Source organism: Petromyzon marinus, unplaced genomic scaffold (genome assembly GCF_048934315.1).
Source record: "Petromyzon marinus isolate PM22_M1 ecotype Great Lakes invasive population unplaced genomic scaffold, UKy_Petmar_22M1.pri1.0 PM_G_Scaffold_62, whole genome shotgun sequence".
Lineage (NCBI taxonomy): Eukaryota > Metazoa > Chordata > Hyperoartia > Petromyzontiformes > Petromyzontidae > Petromyzon > Petromyzon marinus.
In genome coordinates this window covers 337,038-355,962 of record NW_027423016.1, presented here as the reverse complement: position 1 = coordinate 355,962, position 18,925 = coordinate 337,038, and the positions used below count along the sequence as shown (strand labels likewise).

Below are 18,925 nucleotides of genomic sequence, written 5' to 3'. Positions count from 1 at the left end.
TAGAAGTGAAATCTCGTGCTGTTGGGTGTAAAAAAAAATCCAATGTTCCTACCAGCCCACCCTGCAAGGACCTGCTAATTTATCTTCCGTCCTGCTGTCCACGCCCCCACGCTACTCTCCCACTACTTCCTGTCTCCCTTCCCCCCTCTCTCTTCACCCAATTGGGGTAAACTGTCCCTCAAGGATCGTAGATCGAAGCCCCCCACCGCACCTCGCTCTCTCCCTCCCTGGCCCCCCATCTCTCTCCCTCCCTGCCCCCCCGTCTCTCTCCCTCCCTGCCCCCCCGTCTCTCTCCCTCCCTGCCCCCCCGTCTCTCTCCCTCCTTCCCAACTGAACCCCCCTAACCTCTCGCTCACAAGTCGCTGAAGGTGAGGCGCCCTCTGATGTCTCTCTCTCTCTTCCTGCCGTGCCCTCGCCTCCCCGTCTCTTTGCCTCTCTCTCGCCACGTCTTTGCCCCTCGACTCTTCCAGCCCCGTCGTCTCTCTCGCTCCTTCCGAACTGTGCGCCCCTAACCTCTCCCTTAAAAATCGTTGCATGAAATTGCTCTGATGGCGATCTCTCTCTCTCTCGCTGCATCCCCCACGCCGTCAGGTCTCGCTGCCTCCCGCTCGCCACGTCTCCGCCCCTCGACTCCTGCCTCCCCATCTCTCTCTCCCCTCTTCCCCTCCCGCTCCCCGGTTCCGCCAAGTTCCTGTGCCCCTCGAAGCGAGCCCCGGTCCCTCGCTGCCATTCGTCCGCCCCCCTTCGATGCTCTCCCTCAGGCCTCCCTCGCCCCGTTCCTTGGCCCCCTCTCTCCCTCGCCCCGCTCCCGCCTCTCTCCATGGAAGCTCTCCGCGGGTCGCGTCTCCTCACTCCTCCGGACGCCGTTCGGCCTCCTGCGCACACCTCCTGCACCGCCGCCACCGCCAAAGATCCCCCGTGCAGCCTCGAACAGGCTGTCGGGGGCAAGCGCTGTTAGTGGCGAGCAGCAGCACCTACGAAGGCTACCGGCACTGTGGTACACGAGGGGGGTGGGTGGCCAGAAACCACGGCCGGCACCCCTTTGTCTCCCCAGCGGTGATGTTTTACACGTCCCACAAGGTACTACTTTTAGGCGGAGTCGATCTCGGGGAGGCCCACGACCGGTTCATATAATTGTCACACTTCTAGATTTTTGTTGTTTTTATTTTTTTACCTACGTGACTTTATCGAATAGAACCAAAGAGTATAATTGTCACACTGTTTTTGGGCCGTGAGCAAGGAAATCCAACTCGGGGTCTCTGCAGAGTTCGCTCGAGTTTGCAAACGAAAAAACTAAAACGTGTAGCGCTAAACGACCAAATCGGTGATGACAATTCCTGCTGAACGCCGCAGAAGACCAGGCCCACAACGTGGATAGCAGAGCCACGCCCCACCGGCATCAAACTCTGCCCACACATTGTAAACAAATGCAACTCGTGTAACGCGTAGGCTTTTCGCAAGCAGCATTATTCGTGAATGTTTTTGGGGGTTAGTTCGCGTTATTGTTAATGTGTCGTAACCCTCCACCACCACCGCCCGACACGGACAATCAGTAAAACAAATGCCATTGCTCCACTGTAGGGGCGGCCAGGTGGATTTTCAAGAACGCCAATGTTGGTTTCACTGTTGTTAGATTTACACATTTTGGCCGAGGAGGCGAAAATCCACGAGTTGTTAATTCACGTCAAAATCTGAGAATTCGCGGTGAATCCACAAATTTGGCCTAGTCTGCTGTATCCATCAGTCACTTTCCGCATCAGATATTAACCAACATATCCATGATGCAACGTAACAACTGCAGTCTAACTGCATTTTAAATGGATTAAATAAGCATGGACTGAATGACCATTCATTATGAATATCCCGAGGTAACACCAAAACACACTTTACGCACATTCAACAATCTAACAACAATTCTACACTATGTGCCTGTGTTCAACCAAGTTAGCGATCTTAAAACCATTCAAACTCACCACCACCACCACCACAACCAAACCACCAGAATCGTCAAATCGAAATCCCAACGAAGCGAACGGCGGTCCACAGAAGTACGTCCTGGCACGAGAAAACATTCCCCGCTCAAACACAAAGAACACCACCACCCATACACTCCACACCACCACCACCACCACCACACCACCACCACCACACCCCACACCACCACCACCACCACACCACCACCACCACACCCCACACCACCACCACCACCTCCCCTACACCACCACCACCACACCCCACACCACCACACCCCACACCACCACTACCACACCCCACACCACCACCACACCACCACCACCATACCCCACACCACCACCACCACACCCCACACCACCACCACCACACCCCACACCACCACCACACCACCACCACCACTACCACACCCCACACCACCACCACACCCCACACCACCACCACCACCACTACCACACCCCACCACACCCCACCACACCACCACCACCACACCCCACACCACCACCACACCCCACACCACCACCACCACCACATCCTACACCACCACACCCCACACCACCACCACATCCCACACCACCACCACCACACCACCACTACCACACCACCACACCCACACCACCTCCCCTACACCCCACACCACCTCCCCCACCCCACCACAACACACCACCTCCCCTACACCCCACACCACCACACCCCAAACCACCACACGCTACACCACCACTACCACACCCCACACCACCACCACACCCCACACCACTACCACACCCCACACCACACTCACCACACTCACCACACACACGCTCACCACACTCACCACGCTCACCACGCTCACCACACACACCACACTCACCACACACACACCACACACACCACATTCACCACAAACACACACCACACACACCACACTCACTCACCACGCTCACCACAAACGCTCACCACACACTCACCACACACACCACACCACACACACTCACCACACACTCACCACACACTCACCACACACACACCACACACACACCACACACTCACCACAAACACACACCACACACACCACACACTCACCACACACTTACCACAAACGCTCACCACACACTCACCACACACACTCACCACACACACCACACTCACTCACCACACACTCACCACACACACACACCACACTCACCACAAACACACACCACACACACCACACACTCACCACACACTCACCACACACACACCACACTCACAAACACCACACTACACTCACCACACACTCACCACACCACACTCACCACACTCACCACAAACGCTCACCACTCTGTTCACACACACTGTTCACACACACTGCTCACCACACTGTTCACACACACTGTTCACACACACTGCTCACCACACTGTGCCCCGGAGAGGCCTACCCACCTGCTGGGAGGCCTACCCACCTGCCGCTGGGAGGCCTACCTACCTGCTGGGAGGCCTACCCACCTGCTGGGAGGCCCACCCACCTGCTGCTGGAGAGGCCTACCCACCTGCTGGAGAGGCCTACCCACCTGCCGCTGGGAGGCCTACCCACCTGCCGCTGGAGAGGCCTACCCACCTGCCGCTGGAGAGGCCTACCCACCTGCCGCTGGGAGGCTTACCCACCTACCGGGAGGCCTACCCACCTGCCGCTGGAGAGGCCTACCCACCTGCTGGAGAGGCCTACCCACCTGCCGCTGGGAGGCCTACCCACCTGCTGGAGAGGCCTATCCACCTGCCGCTGGGAGGCCTACCCACCTGCTGGAGAGGCCTACCCACCTGCCGCTGGGAGGCCTACCCACCTGCTGGGAGGCCTACCCACCTGCTGCTGGGAGGCCTACCCACCTGCTGGAGAGGCCTACCCACCTGCTGGGAGGCCTACCCACCTGCCGCTGGGAGACCTACCCACCTGCCGCTGGGAGGCCTACCCACCTGCTGGGAGGCCTACCCACCTGCCACTGACAGTGGTACCTGGAGCGTGCTGACGCTCAGCTGATGTTTCACACCGTGGCGAACCCCGCAGCTAACTCATTCACGTGGAGCAGGCCAAGAAACGACATTCCAGTCGTGGGCTGAGCTCAAAAGGGCTAACTCGAGCACCATCCTGCGGCGGGGAAAGGAGGCGGTGCAAGAGGTTCAGCCGAGCCCACAACAGCCAAGAATCTGCTGTCTGGGAGAGGGGGGTGGGCGCTGTTAAACCCTAGCACATGGGCGAGAAGCCGTGCATGTGTGACGAGTGCGGCAAGACGTTTTTCTCACGCTCGGCCTACAAGTATATATATTTTTCTATTCCACTTGTGTGTAAATCTGTGTATACCCCGGATATTTTAGAGATGGCAATTCTCCTGCTGTGTGTCCTACTGCTGTCCCTCCCGGCCATATCTAGTGTCACACTCAACTCTACAAACGGCTACCCTCGTTATTTTGCGTCAATACTTGTTGCTCGATTTGCCACTACACCTGCAAATGAAACAGCTCATAGACACTTCTACACTCCATCATTGTATCCTTTTAAACCCTATCTTTGTCCCATTACTTCACCAGCACTCCTTCCAAACTTCATTTTGCTCTTAAAAATAACACCATCTGCGAGCTGCTGCTATTCGTCCAAGGTTCGCCGCTCTTCATCCTTTCACAGAAAATACTTATGCAAACTGTTAATTCTACATTTCTTATTCCTGGGTGGTATTGAGCTTCATCCAGGCCCAAATGAAAAGAGCTCGTATAATTCTGTAGATTTTTCTGGCAGGAAAGGTGTTGGTGTTCTACATATCAACATCAGAGGGCTTGTGATTAAATTAAGTCAACTAAAACTAGAAGTGGCAAATCTTGATCCGGACATTTTTTGCCTAACAGAAACATTTCTCACTCCTGCCGTCAATAACTTGCAGATTACGATTGAAAACTACAACCTTTTTCGGCTTGACTGAGGATCTAAAGGAGGTGGAATTGCCATCTATGTTCGTAACACTATTGCATGTTCACCAGCTCACTCTTTGTTTAAAAAATGTTGCTTTGAAGGTCTGGCTCTCAGAATAACTCTCCCAAATAATCAACAGATATTGGTAGTGTGCTGCTATAGACCGCCTTGTGGGAAGGATGTTGAAGCTGCATCGGCACTGAGAGAGCTTTTTGGGGGCCTCCCTAAAGGTGAAATAATTTTAGTGGGTGATCTAAATTGGAATTGGCTAAACCTGCCGGCCGTGGCCACAAATTTTACAAATGAATTTAACTTGTTTCAATTAATAAATGTCCCCACAAGACCCAACCTAAAAAATCCGGGACAGTCAACTCTGCTTGACGTCCTATTGACAAATGCCCCTCACAATTTCGCACTGACTGGTGTTCTGGGTAATAACCTTAGTGATCACTCCTTCATTTTTGGTGTGAGATCATCAGCCAGACCCAAAGCCCCCCTAAAATTGTTGAGAAGCACTCTTTGAGGCACTTCAGCACTCAGGCATTTACAAATGATGTGCTTCACTCGGATATTGATAAGGTCTGTGATATACCCAACCTGACTACGGCTTGGGAGACTTTCAGGTACACATTTCTCCAAATTCTTAACAAACATGCTCCGTTGGTTAGATTTAAAACTAAAGGCAACCGCCCACCATGGTATGATCCTTTGATTACAAAGCTCATGAAAACTAGGGACAAGGCTTGGGCATGTGCTCAGAAAAGTAATTTGGTAAATGACTGGCTAGAAAACAGGATTTTAAGGAATAGATGCGTAAAAAATACGGCATGCAAAAAATGCCTATTTTTCCTCCACTCTCCTGGAATCACATGGAAATGCCAGGATTTTTTGGAAAACAATCAAATCTATCGAAAAGGCATCCAAAACAGAAAATCTGCCCGTTGAGCTTCACCGAAATGGGGAATATTTTTCAGATCCCAAAAAAATAGTTGACAATTTTAACCTTCATTTTTCTGAAGCTGGTAATCTTTTTGATAATGTATTGGGAGTCACCCCTGCTCCTGCAAATTCCTACACCCCTGTCCAAACATTAAACGAATTTAGTTTCCAACCAATCCACGAAAGTAATGTTCTGAAACAACTGTCCTACCTCAAAGGGTCCTCCTCTACCGGAGCAGATAGTTTTCCCGTCTTTGCTCTACTGTTGGTCACCTAATATACAAACCTATAGCCCATATTTTCAACCTGTCCATCAAAGAAGCATCAGTTCCTCTAGAATGGAAACATTCCTATGTCCGCCCACTTCACAAAGGGGGCCCTAAAGATGATCCCAATAACTACCGACCTATCTCAATTTTGTCCCCATTGATGAAAATTTTTGAAAAATTATTGAACTACCAAATTAGCAGTTTCCTGTCCACCAACAATCTACTACATCTAAAACAATCTGGGTTCCGGAAAAAATACAGCACCACATCTGCTGCATTAGACTCTTTGAATCAAATTTACAATAGCCTTGATAATAAGCAGTACTGTGTCTGTCTTTTTCTTGACCTGTCCAAAGCTTTTGATACAGTTGACCACAACACCCTGCTTAGTAAACTAAGTTGCCTCGGTTTTTCCGAGAACACAGTACAATGGTTAAAAAATTACCTCTTTTCTCGCACCCAAACTGTATTCACAGATGGTTGGAGGTCAAACAGTGTTAAGATAACAAAAGGGGTTCCACAGGGTTCCATCCTCGGCCCCCTCTTGCTCTCTCTTTATGTCAATGACTTGGGCACTGAACTGGATCATTCCAGGGTAAATCTTTTTGCAGATGACACGATACTGATTACTGCTGGCCGCTCTCCGGATGACGTGATTGCTAAGCTCCAGGGTGATTTCAACAAACTACAACATCAGCTAGTTTCTCTTAAACTAGTCCTGAATACCTCCAAAACCAAGGTGCTATGCTTCTCTCCGGGACTAAAGCAGGAAGTTATTTTTCCCCAATTACATTCCTTGAATAATTATCAAATAGAGCAAGTCAAGATCTATAAGTATCTTGGGGTCATCCTGGATTCAAAACTTAGTTTTGAAGATCACATTGATTATATTGGTAAAAAGACAAAAATAAAAATTGGTTTTCTGTATCGACACAAGCACTGCTTCCCCCCAATGTTCCGTTTGGAATTGATAAAAGCTACCATACTGCCTCTACTTGACTACTGTGACATCGTGTATAAATCAGCCCCAAGTACTGTACTGAAGAAGCTTAATTCCATCTATCACTCGGCCTTAAGATTTGCATTGAACTGCCCATATAGGACTCACCACTGTGATCTCTACATTGAGTCAAACTTAACATCTCTTAATGTTCGACGGCTTGTGCACCAGATCTTATTTATTCACGATGTCCTTACAAAAAATTCCGCAGACTACCTACTGGATCTCCTCTCTGTTTCAAAGAACAAATATGACCTCAGGTCTTCGCTCATTTACCAGCTTCACATTCCCTATTGCCGTACAAAAACTGGAGGAAGGTCCTTTGCTATTGATGCCCCCAGGGTCTGGAATGCTATTGCCAATAAACTGCAACTTGAATCACTACCTATGAGATCTTCACTCAAAACTGCTCTAGAGGAGTTGTACAACCCTAGCTGCCACTGCTATTCAGTGGCCTAAAATATGGGTCTAGATTTTGGTGTTATAATTTATTTATGTAGTTTATTGTTAAAAATTCGGTCACAGTCCCTATGATCACTGTTACATTGGATTCATGGCTTTTATTTTGGTGATTTTCGAAAAGTTTTTTTTTGTTTTGGCCATGTTTTTGTTTATAGTAGTACGGAGTTAGACTGATGGCCTTAATCTTAGTTGTCTTGTGGTTGTTGTTGTTATTTGACTTGCATCCCACTGGGATTTTTGCACACAGCATTGGTGTACGGTGCTATTTTAGGAATATTTTGATATTTTTTTCCTGTATTTTCTGTTTGCACAGTCACATAACCACTGTAAGATATTTTCTTGTTCATGTTTTTGTTTGTTGCGGTTGCACCCGATTCAAGAGCCGAATGGCTCACAGGGCTATACCAAATAAATGAACTATGAACTATGTCCTAGTTCGACAAAATCTACGTCAACACGTAATACAAAACTACAATTCGTGTTGCAGAGAATGAACCTCCTCTACGTGTAACCTTTGAGTGGTATGCCACGTAACTGATTAATGATCCGAGTGTTCTCCCTATTTCAAAGACAATGAGTTGCTCCAGAGGGAGATGCTTCCTGAAAACACAAAAATACCCTTGTTTGGTTCTTTCCTCCAGTCTCATCCCTTCACCTGATGAAGGCCACTTGTGTTGTGGCCGAAACGTCGTGAGAATTTTATTGCGTGATTTTATTTGATCAATTTATTATTTTATTCTCATTCTACGTGGTGACTTTACCTAAAGAACCAAAGAAGATGAATCCTTGCAGTCACGAAAGCTTTAAATCGAAAAACAAAAATACCCTTTGACCTGTATCACAATAACAATGAGTCTCACCTGAGTAAGCTGTACAGGTTACTTCCATAACACACACTTTGTCCTAACATCACTTATTCAATGTTTGACCCTTACAGACAAAATGTTACATGTACGCACACAATCAGACAAGTATTAATTCTAAATTATTGACAGGCATATTAACAAAATTGAATTACTGCACTGAAATATACTGCATCAGGTTACATCGCATTAACATGAAGCTATTTTTAAAAATACGCACCGTCTGCTTAACAGTGTATGTACAACGTGCTATTGTATTGTCATTCAAAACGAGTAGGCCATTGCATGCTGGCGTCTGGGTCAAAATTGCTCAAATTCTAAACATTACCTACAAACTCCACAACTAAGATGCCACATCAATCATCGCCCCCTACTGACAGGCTCTTGTCCACATGCAGGCCGGTGCAGGGCCACCACCTTGTGCCACACAGGGGCAGCTGCTACTTGGGGATGCTCTTCAAGTGTTTGAGACGAGATACAAAACTCCGAATTGCCAGAGGCGATTAAGCAAGCACCATATAAATGGATTTTAAAACCGAGTGAATGCTTGGGAGCTTATTGGCTCTCGCTCCTGGTTCGAGATCTACCCAACCCACAGGTCCACAAAAACTGGCCGCTCTAACCATGCAGGTTTAACCTAGGAACTGAGTGTCCAACTTCACATTCTTGTCATTAAAGGCCTGTGACAAAGGTGCATCCATTGGAGCGACCAGAGTGGAGTCGGCTCCGGGAGAGGCAACCACCTTGCCCCACGGCGCTCCTCCACTTCGAGGTCTGCGGAGTACTTCGCCACCACCACCAGCGTGGCGATCTTCACGGCTGTGCTCACTTTGGTTCTGCTGCTATCGCAGCCAGTGGTGGAACTCCTCGGAGGATCTCGGCGTGGGGGTTCGAACATCAACGGCTCCAACACCACCACCACCACCACCACGATCAACAACTACTCGGGACTCGTGAAGGACGTCTCTCCACCGGCAGCGGTCGCCACCTGGGGACCGATGTTCACCAGTGCCAGGACATAGTGGACAGCGTGCTCCCTGCTCTACTGCAGGCTATGGGTCAGCTGAGCGGCAGCTGCCAGGACATAGTGGACAGCGTGCTCCCTGCCCTGCTCCACGTCGTGCGTCAGCTGTACAGCGGCTGCAAGGAGGCCATCGGCTCCACCGTGCCGCTGAACACCCCGCACATCGCCGTGCGTCTCCGGCGTTTCGTACGTCGCAGAGTTGAGTGAGCAACATCCATCGTCGTCGTCACCATCAGCCACGGTCAATCCACTAGCGGGTAGAGACCTCCCCCGTGCCGTCGCCACCTCCCACGATGCCGCTGTGCGGTGATCCACCCAGCGCCTGACACGTGGAGCGATTTCATTGCTTGATCTCCCCACTGGGCATCCTCTCGGATGACCCCCTCGCCGCCCATCGGCATCTCTCGCCCCCTTCGCGCCCTCCACCGTCACCCTCAACTCTACTCGCGGTTAAATTTTGATTTAAAGCTTTTGTGATTGCAGTAATTCATATTCTTAGCTCTTCCGGTAAAGTCATGTTGAAGGGAAACAATAAAATAAATATATATAAAAAATATAAATTCTCACGACGTTTCGACACACCTGAAGACGACCGTTTGTGTTATGGTCGAAACGTCATGAGAATTTTTATTGTTTTATATATATTTTATTATTTTGTTTCCCTTCAACGTGACTTTACCGAAAGAGCTAAGAATATCCACTCACGGTGTTTTCAACAGCCTGGTTGGGCACTGGAACGATATCCCGGACAGTACCGGATTAAGCTCGTGCGGGTCCTGTGGCATATATTATAATGGTGCCCAAAATAAAATAAAAAAACACAATTATCAAAACGCAAAGTTTACACATCTACCGGGTCTCCACTTGACTTTGGATTGTCTCGGAGGAAGTCCACCCACACCTCCACTTCCACAAACTGCTGGGAGTTGCCTCGCTCTGCCTCACAGTCAGAAATCTCCTCCTGCTTCACGTTGCCTCTGTCAATGTGAAGGTCCCATTTTGGAGTTGAATCTTCATCTTCACATTTCACCTTCACTCCTTTGCTCTTCACTTCTTCACATTTCACCATCACCTCTTCATGTTTCACCCCGATACCTTTAAAAGTGTCCAAGCTGGGATTTTCTTCCGGTTCTTGTTTCATGAGGGATGGGCTCATGGTGGCACTTTGACTTTCACAAGCTGATTTCAGACTCCACTCCTTGTGGATCTTCTGATGCTTCTGTGTTCTCTGGTGTACTTGAAGTTGTTGTTGCTGTGCAAACGTTATCCCGCACGGAGTGCACCTGAAGGGTTTCTCTCCTGTGTGTGTTCTCTGGTGTACTACAAGAGTAGATGAATGTGCAAACGCCTTCACGCACATACTGCACTTGAAGGGTTTCTCTCCCGTGTGTGTTCTCTGGTGTTCTACAAGAAGAGATGAACGTGGAAACGCCTTCATGCACACACTGCACTTGAAGGGTTTCTCTCCCGTGTGTGTTCTCTGGTGTGCTACAAGAGTAGATGAATGTGAAAACGCCTTCATGCACACACTGCACTTGAAGGGTTTCTCTCCCGTGTGTGTTCTCTGGTGTGCTACAAGAGTAGATGAATGTGAAAACGCCTTCCCACACACAGTGCACTTGAAGGGTTTCTCTCCCGTGTGTGTTCTCTGGTGCTCTGTCAAATTTCCAGTCCGGTCCGTGCTGTATGCACACCGGTCGCATTGTTGACTTGCCCTACCGAGCTGCGCTGAGTGCATTTGCTCCATCAGACCAATTCTGCAGAGGAAGCGTCAGCTGCAGACAGAAAAAAATAATATCCACACTATCTACACTTCAGTATCGATGCACAGAGGAAAGCATATACACACAGTAACACGTGACTTACACGTCTATACTTATTCACATATTCATGATATAGTGGAAAAGTGTCCCAAATTCATCACACGGACTGTTATGGCACACAATGAGAGGGCAAATGGTTATAAACATGCCTGGAAGCCCTCGTATCTTCAAAATGAATGTTCACCAAAAACTCCGAGCACACAATTTCAGCTGTCTGGCTACAAAAGGAATATTTATGAGAGCTAAATTCAGCTGACATAGCAAAGGGTGTTGAAAACAATATTATTTGTGTTAGGCAGAAATGCATAAATTAACGTTCAATCGCAACTTAGAGGTGTGAATCCAGGCTCAGATGTCCTTGAATGCTGGGATGAACAGTTCCCACTTCAGCTGAATGTGTGTGCTGTGTTCACCTCCTGTTTCCATTATTATAAAGAGTTCCAGAGGAAAACAAAAATAAACTACTGTTATGATAAAACCTCCGTGTTCGACAGAGTTAATAGACGTTACTGCAAACACAAACTGTACACTGTCACTGGGTAAACAGGCGGTGGCGTGTCTAGAATCATGCCTGGCCACCTTCATCTGCTCAGCATTAATGCTTCCTCACTGCACCAAGTAATTAATTGAGGATCAACGAACATAGCCGAGGCTAACTGGAGTTTGCGTGTCTCTCTCCGTGGTGAGATGTTAACTACCTCACCTGGTATACAGGAAGTCGTGGGTTCGATCCCGACCCTGACACCTGCTGTATATTTGGAGTTTGCGCGTCTCTCCGCTGAGTGTCTTTGACCGATAGACATTGACACACGTATTCTTGTTTCTTTCATTAAAGTTACGTAGATAGAAAATAACAATAACAGATAATAGAATTACATTAAATAAAGACCATTTGTGTTGCGATCAAAATGACGTGAGTTTTTTTGCTTTATTCACAATTATTTATTTATTGTATTGCTATTTTTATTTAATTTTCTATCTACGTGACTTTACCGAAAGAACCAAGAATATTAATTCCTGCAGTCACCAAAGTTTTCAGTCAAAACATTCACACACGTTGACAAAGCCTCACCTTGTGTTGTTGTGGGCAGGTCGCTTCTGATAACAAGAGTGGTATAGCAGCTCAAGCGGGCTTGGCCTGCTAACAAAAGAACGAAAATCAAAACTGCGTGAATATTTACAATAAAACAAAGTTACAAAGTGGCGAGCCGGGTGAAGACAAATTAAACTTAAGCGAGATAATTAAAGTGAACGCAATCAGGCGAGGGCAGGAGGCAGGGCCCCGCGTGGCTAGGCCCCGCGTTGTAAAGTTCCAACCTGGACATCGATTCCAATGCTCGCTGCTACTCAACTGACATCCCTACGAGAGAGAGCGAGGCTCTACCTTGGTTAACAACAACAACCACCACCACAACCACCACCACCACGACAACCACAACAACCACAATCGCAATGATAATTTCTCACCTCGGATTTCAGTGCAGGAAGCGTTAGTTTCCTGCTACCTCGTGACGTCACCCGGCAGCAGGTGACATGACGTCACATCTGGGGTACGAAACACGCTCCTCCCACAATGAGCCGCTCCGTAACTGAATAAATTAGAGAATGAATAAATTATGTTAATGTAACATGTCCCATATGTCGTGGGCAATGAACCCGTCGCAATAAACTCGTGACGGCTTTAACGAACACATTATGCTAATGAGCCGCCAGTCACTGGGCGTAGCTTTGCCCAAATAAGGATTGGCACTGGAACGCAATCGGCAGTGACCCAAGCGGAGGTGACGTCACGCTCAAGAGCGCGGTGGAATACCTTGGTGACATGACGTCACTAGCAAGGTACACCTCACCCTGGCGTTTCACGCCGATGAGGTAATGCAGAGTGGTGACGTCACAGAGCGGGGTTGGAGTTTAAGTTGATTTAGATTCATTTTACATTGTTCCCTCCCTTGGGTGTGTGGGCTCAGCTACAACAACGTGGACATTATTGTGTATACACTGTGTGTGTGTGTACACTGTGTGTGTATACACTGTGTGTCTGTGTATACTGTGTGTGTGTGTACTGTGTGTGTGTACACTGTGTGTGTGTACACTATGTGTGTACACTGTGTGTGTGTACAGTGTGTGTGTGTGTACACTGTGTGTGTGTGCACTGTGTGTGTGTACAGTGTGTGTGTGTGTACACTTCTAGATTTAAAGCTTTCGTGACTGCAAGGATCCATACTCTTTGGTTCAAAGGGTAAAGTCACGTAGGTCAAAGATGTTGTACTGTCCCCTGACGATATCCTTGTCAGCTTCGATGTGGTCTCTTTGTTCACCAAGGTCCCAGTACCTGATACCATTGAAATAATTGAAAATTTGGTCCAACATGGACTAGACCCCGACACACCTGCACTGGTTAGGCACTGCCTCAACAATACCTACTTTACTTGGAATGGCTCCTACAAACAAAATGAGGGTACCCCCATGGGATCCCCCTTATCACCAGTGATAGCCAATATTTTCATGGAGAAATTTGAATCAGACGCCATCCAGACTTCCACCCTCAGACCTTCCCTGTGGAAGAGATATGTGGATGACACTTTCGTCATTTGGCCACATGGCCTCCCAGCTTTGAACCTTTTCCTACACCACATCAATTCCAAACATCCCGCCATCAAATTCACCATGGAAGTGGAGAAAGATGGCAAGCTACCATTCTTAGATGTTCTGTTTGAGAGGAGACCTGATGGCTCATTGGGGCATTCTGTCTACAGGAAACCCACCCACACAGATTCCTACTTGAAACCTGATTTCCACCACCACCCAGCCCAAAATAATTATCTCATCAAAACTTTATACCATAAGGCTCATTGCATTTCGGACGAACACCACCTGACCAGTGAATTAAAACATGTACACCTGGCCCTCAAAAGGAATGGTTACTCTGACCGTATAATCCGCCAAGCTGTTTCTCCCTCCATACAGAAACAACAACTTGATACTCCGGTCAAAACCATCACACTACCATATATAGCAGGCGTTACTAAAAAGATTTCCAAAATTCTAAACAAACACAAGATCCAGGTTCGGTTCAATACAGTACACAAAATTCGTGATCTGATCCCATCCGTGAAGGATGTCATTCCTGACTTACAGTACCCCGGGGTTTACAAATTGAGTTGTACCTGCGGTGATTGCTATATCGGGGAGACAAAGCGACATGTCTCTGACCGAATCCGCGAGCACAAATCAGATTTGAAACACGGCAAAACGAATTCTTCTGCCGTGGCTGATCACTGTTACAACGCTGTGGGTGATCACGATATCATTTTCTCCGATACCAAGGTTCTTTGCAAACCCACGGGTTTTTATCAGAGATTTGTTCACGAGGCAATTCAGATCTACAAACACAGACACAATTTCAACCGAGATGGTTTCAAATTTAGCAACCATTGGAAAGATGTTCTAAATCGAACTAAACATTAAACTAATTTCAATGGTACAGTATATTTTTCAAGTAGTGGTACCCCAAACTTTCGCAGCTCTTATAAATTCCCTTTTCACACCATCAATAGGTAAACTCTCCCCCCCCCCCTCCCGCGCCAAACGGCAAGTCCACCGGCACGTACAACACCTCTTTTCTAAAATCGGCCAATCAAATGCTAATTTTTCTTTGCTAATTTCTTTGTCAGGACACCATGTTTGCTCGCACAAAGTTTAAAGGTCCGCGGTCTGAGCGTGGTTGTGTTTCGCTAAATTCTCCTGTTTGATTTGTACTAGGTGCCTCAGTGAATGTATATGCTCTGACTTTAACATAGCTATTTCTGTGACCAGTTACAAGCTAATCATTCAGCTATTTCAATGCTAAATTCTATGCTAATTCCTTTGTCAAGGGGTGCCTCTGCGGATGTGTATACTTTAACTTATCTATTTCAATGAGCCATTTCAATGCTAAATTATATGCTAATTCCTTTGTCAAGGTGCTTTGTTTCTTCTCACACAGCTTAAAGGTCGTGATCTGCGCGTGGCTTTTTCCACTCCAGCGCTGTCCTCCAGACAGTCTCGTCCCTTCACCTGATGAAGGCCGCTTGTGTTGTGGCCGAAACGTCGTGATTTTTGTTATTTTATTTTTTACCTACGTGACTTTACCCAATAGAAGCAAAGCGTATGGATCCTAGCAGTCACGAAAGCTTTAAATCTAGAATAGAAATGTAATGCAATACAACACAGAGAGTCGGCCAACATAAGAGTCAACACCCCACCTTGTTGATAACGTTCTTCCAAAGATTGCTCAATTTGAAAGAGAGACAAAACACAGACAAGGAGACACACAGACAGAGAGAGATAGAACACAGAGACACACAGAGAGAGATACACACATACAGTGAGGGAAAAAAGTATTTGATCCCCTGCTGATTTTGTACGTTTGCCCAATGACAAAGAAATGATCAGTCTATAATTTTAATGGAAGGTTTATTTGAACAGTGAGAGACAGAATAACAACAAAAAAATCCAGATAAACGCATGTCAAAAATGTTATAAATTTATTTGCATTTTAATGAGGGAAAAAAGTATTTGACCCCTCTGCAAAACATGACTTAGTACTTGGTGGCAAAACCTTTGTTGGCAATCACAGAGGTCAGACGTTTCTTATAGTTGGCCACCAGGTTTGCACACATCTCAGGAGGGATTTTGTCCCACTCCTCTTTGCAGATCTTCTCCAAGTCATTAAGGTTTCGATGCTGACGTTTGTCAACTCGAACCTTCAGCTCCCTCCAGATTTCCTATGGGATTAAGGTCTGGAGACTGGCTAGGCAACCCCAGGACCTTAATGTGCTTCTTCTTGAGCCACTCCTTTGTTGCCTTGGCTGTGTGTTTTGGGTCATTGTCATGCTGGAATACCCATCCACCATCCATTTTCAATGCCCTGGCTGAGGGAAGGAGGTTCTCACCCAAGATTTGACGGTACATGGCCCCGTCCATCGTCCCTTTGATGCGGTGAAGTTGTCCTGTCCCCTTAGCAGAAAAACACCCCAAAGTATGTTTCCACCTCCATGTTTGACGGTGGGGATGGTGTTCTTGGGGTCATAGGCAGCATTCTTCCTCCTCCAAACACGGCGAGTTGAGTTGATGCCAAAGACCTCCATTTTGGTCTAATCCGACCAAAACACTTTCACCCAGTTGTCCTCTGAATCATTCAGATGTTCATTGGCAAACTTTAGACGGGCATATATATGTGCTTTCTTGAGCAGGGGAACCTTGCAGGCGCTGCAGGATTTCAGTCCTTCACGGTGAAGTGTGTTATCAATTGTTTTCTTGGTGACTATGGTCCCAGCTGCCTTGAGATCATTGACAAGATCCACCCGTGTAGTTCTGGGCTGATTCCTCACCGTTCTCATGATCATTGCAACTCCCCGAGGCGAGATCTTGCATGGAGCCCCAGGCCGAAGGAGATTGACAGTTTTTTTGCGTTTCTTCCATTTGCGAATAATCGCACCAACTGTTGTCACCTTCTCACCAAGCTGCTTGGCAATGGTCTTGTGGCCCATTCCAGCCTTGTGTAGGTCTACAATCTTGTCCCTGACATCCTTGGAGAGCTCTTTGGTCTTGGCCATGGTGGAGAGTTTGGGATCTGATTGATTGATTGCTTCTGTGGACAGGTGTCTTTCATACAGGTAACAAGCTGAGATTAGGAGCACTCCCTTTACGAGTGTGCTCCTAATCTCAGCTCGTTACCTGTATAAAAGACACCTGGGAGCCAGAAATCTTTCTGATTGAGAGGGGGTCAAATACTTATTTCCCTCATTAAAATGCGAATCATTTTATAATATTTTGACATGCGTTTCTCTGGATTTTCTTGTTGTTATTCTGTCTCTCACTGTTCAAATAAACCTAACATTAAAATTATAGACTGATCATTTCCTTGTCAGTGGGCAAACGTACAAAATCAGCAGGGGATCAAATACTTTTCTCCCTCACTGTAGGCACACAGAGAAACAACGCCTCTGTGTCGAGGCCTTAAATAGAGAGAGAGGGGTGCAGAGAGAGAGAGGGGAGGGGTTTAGAGAAATCCGCGAGTCAATGCAAGGCCGTAGCCATGGAGTCAACATTGGGGGGGGAACAAATCTACCAGGGGCTCTGGGGTCTCCCCCCCCCAGAAAGAAAATCTAAATTTGAAAACTAATTTTTAAAATATTGAAAAATTTCACTAACACATGGGATGGAATTTGTATTATTTGATACAATATTGTATAATATTGTATTGTATTACATTGCTCTGTTGTTTATTTTTTAACTTTTCTTGTTTCATAGTATGTAATGGCAGAGATTAGGGATTCATAAAGTACAACGCAATCATACAAACACAAATCTACACATTGTTACATGAAGACAAGTCCACATTTTGTGGCCAAGGTTTAGCAAATTGTTTTTATTAACATAGCATAGCAATTATTATTTTAAATAATATTTTTATAGCAATAAATTGGGGGAGACATTTTGAGCATGTTTGATTATTGTGGGGGGATATGTCCCCCACCAATATATATTATAATTATTATAATATATTATAATTACGGCCTTGTGTCAATGAGAGATTTGGAACTTTGGTGACTGCAGGAAATAATAATAACACGAGTACACGCAGAGAGAGAGAAAGCACACTTATATTCTTGGTTCTTTCGGTAAAGTCACCACGTAGAAGGGGAAACAATAAAATAATTAAAATATTAAACAATAAAATTCTTACGACGTTTCGACTGCACCACAAGCAATCATCATTAGGTGTGAAAACCACAGCAAGAAACCACAGCAAGAAAATGTTCTTGCTGTGGTTTTCACACCTGATGATGATTGCTCGTCTTGCAGTCGAAACGTCGTGAGAATTTTATTGTTTGATATTTTTATTATTTTATTGTTTCCCTTCTACGTGGTGGTGACTTTACCGAAAGAACCAAGAATATGAATCCCTGCAGTCAAGAAAGCTTTAAATCAAAAGCACACTTAATCAAAGAAACTGAGTAAAATTTTTGAAATGTAATGCAATGCAACACAGAGAGTCGATCAACACACAATAAACGCATAGCCTGGTAGATTACTTTCTTACAAAGATTGCTCAACTAAGCGAGATAATTGAAGCAAACGCGATCAGGCGAGGGCAGGAGGCAAGGCCCCGCGTGGCTAGGCCCCGCGTTGTAAAGTTCCAACCTGGACATCGATTCCCATGCTCGCTGCTACTCAACTGACATCCCTGAGAGAGAGAGCGAGGCTCTACCTTGGTAAACAACAACCACCACCACAACAACCACCACAACAACCACGACCACCAACACGATAATAATTTCTCACCTCGGATTTCAGTGGAAGAGCGAAACGAACGCTTCCTGTTACCTCGTGACGTCGCGCGGCAGCAGGTGATATGACGTCACGTCCGGGGTACAAGACACTCCCCTAGCACGAGCGGCTCCGTAACTGAATAAAATTATGTTAATGAGCTCGGGCCATATGTCGAGGGATGGGGGCGTGGGTGCTGAACCCGTCCCAATCAACTCGCGACGGCTTTCACGAACTCATTATGTTAATGAGCCGCCAGTCACTGGGCGTAGCTTTGCCCAAATAAGGAATGTACAGGAACAGATATCGGCAGTGACCAAGCAGAGGTGACGTCACGATCAAG

General features: G+C 46.8%; 1 long non-coding RNA gene across 2 annotated transcripts; it reads right to left on the bottom strand.

Moving 5' to 3' along the window:
- Positions 1 to 321: 321 nt before the first annotated feature.
- Positions 322 to 18,702, bottom strand: LOC142919824 (uncharacterized). Of its 2 annotated transcripts, none has more exons than XR_012938505.1 (4): positions 18,598 to 18,702; positions 12,736 to 12,857; positions 12,341 to 12,409; positions 322 to 935 (listed from the first exon to the last, which is right to left on the bottom strand). It is a non-coding gene; the product is annotated as an uncharacterized LOC142919824 (long non-coding RNA). The 2 variants fall into 2 exon arrangements; XR_012938506.1 differs by having other exon boundaries at positions 12,341 to 12,406.
- Between the last annotated feature and the right edge of the window lie 223 nt (positions 18,703 to 18,925).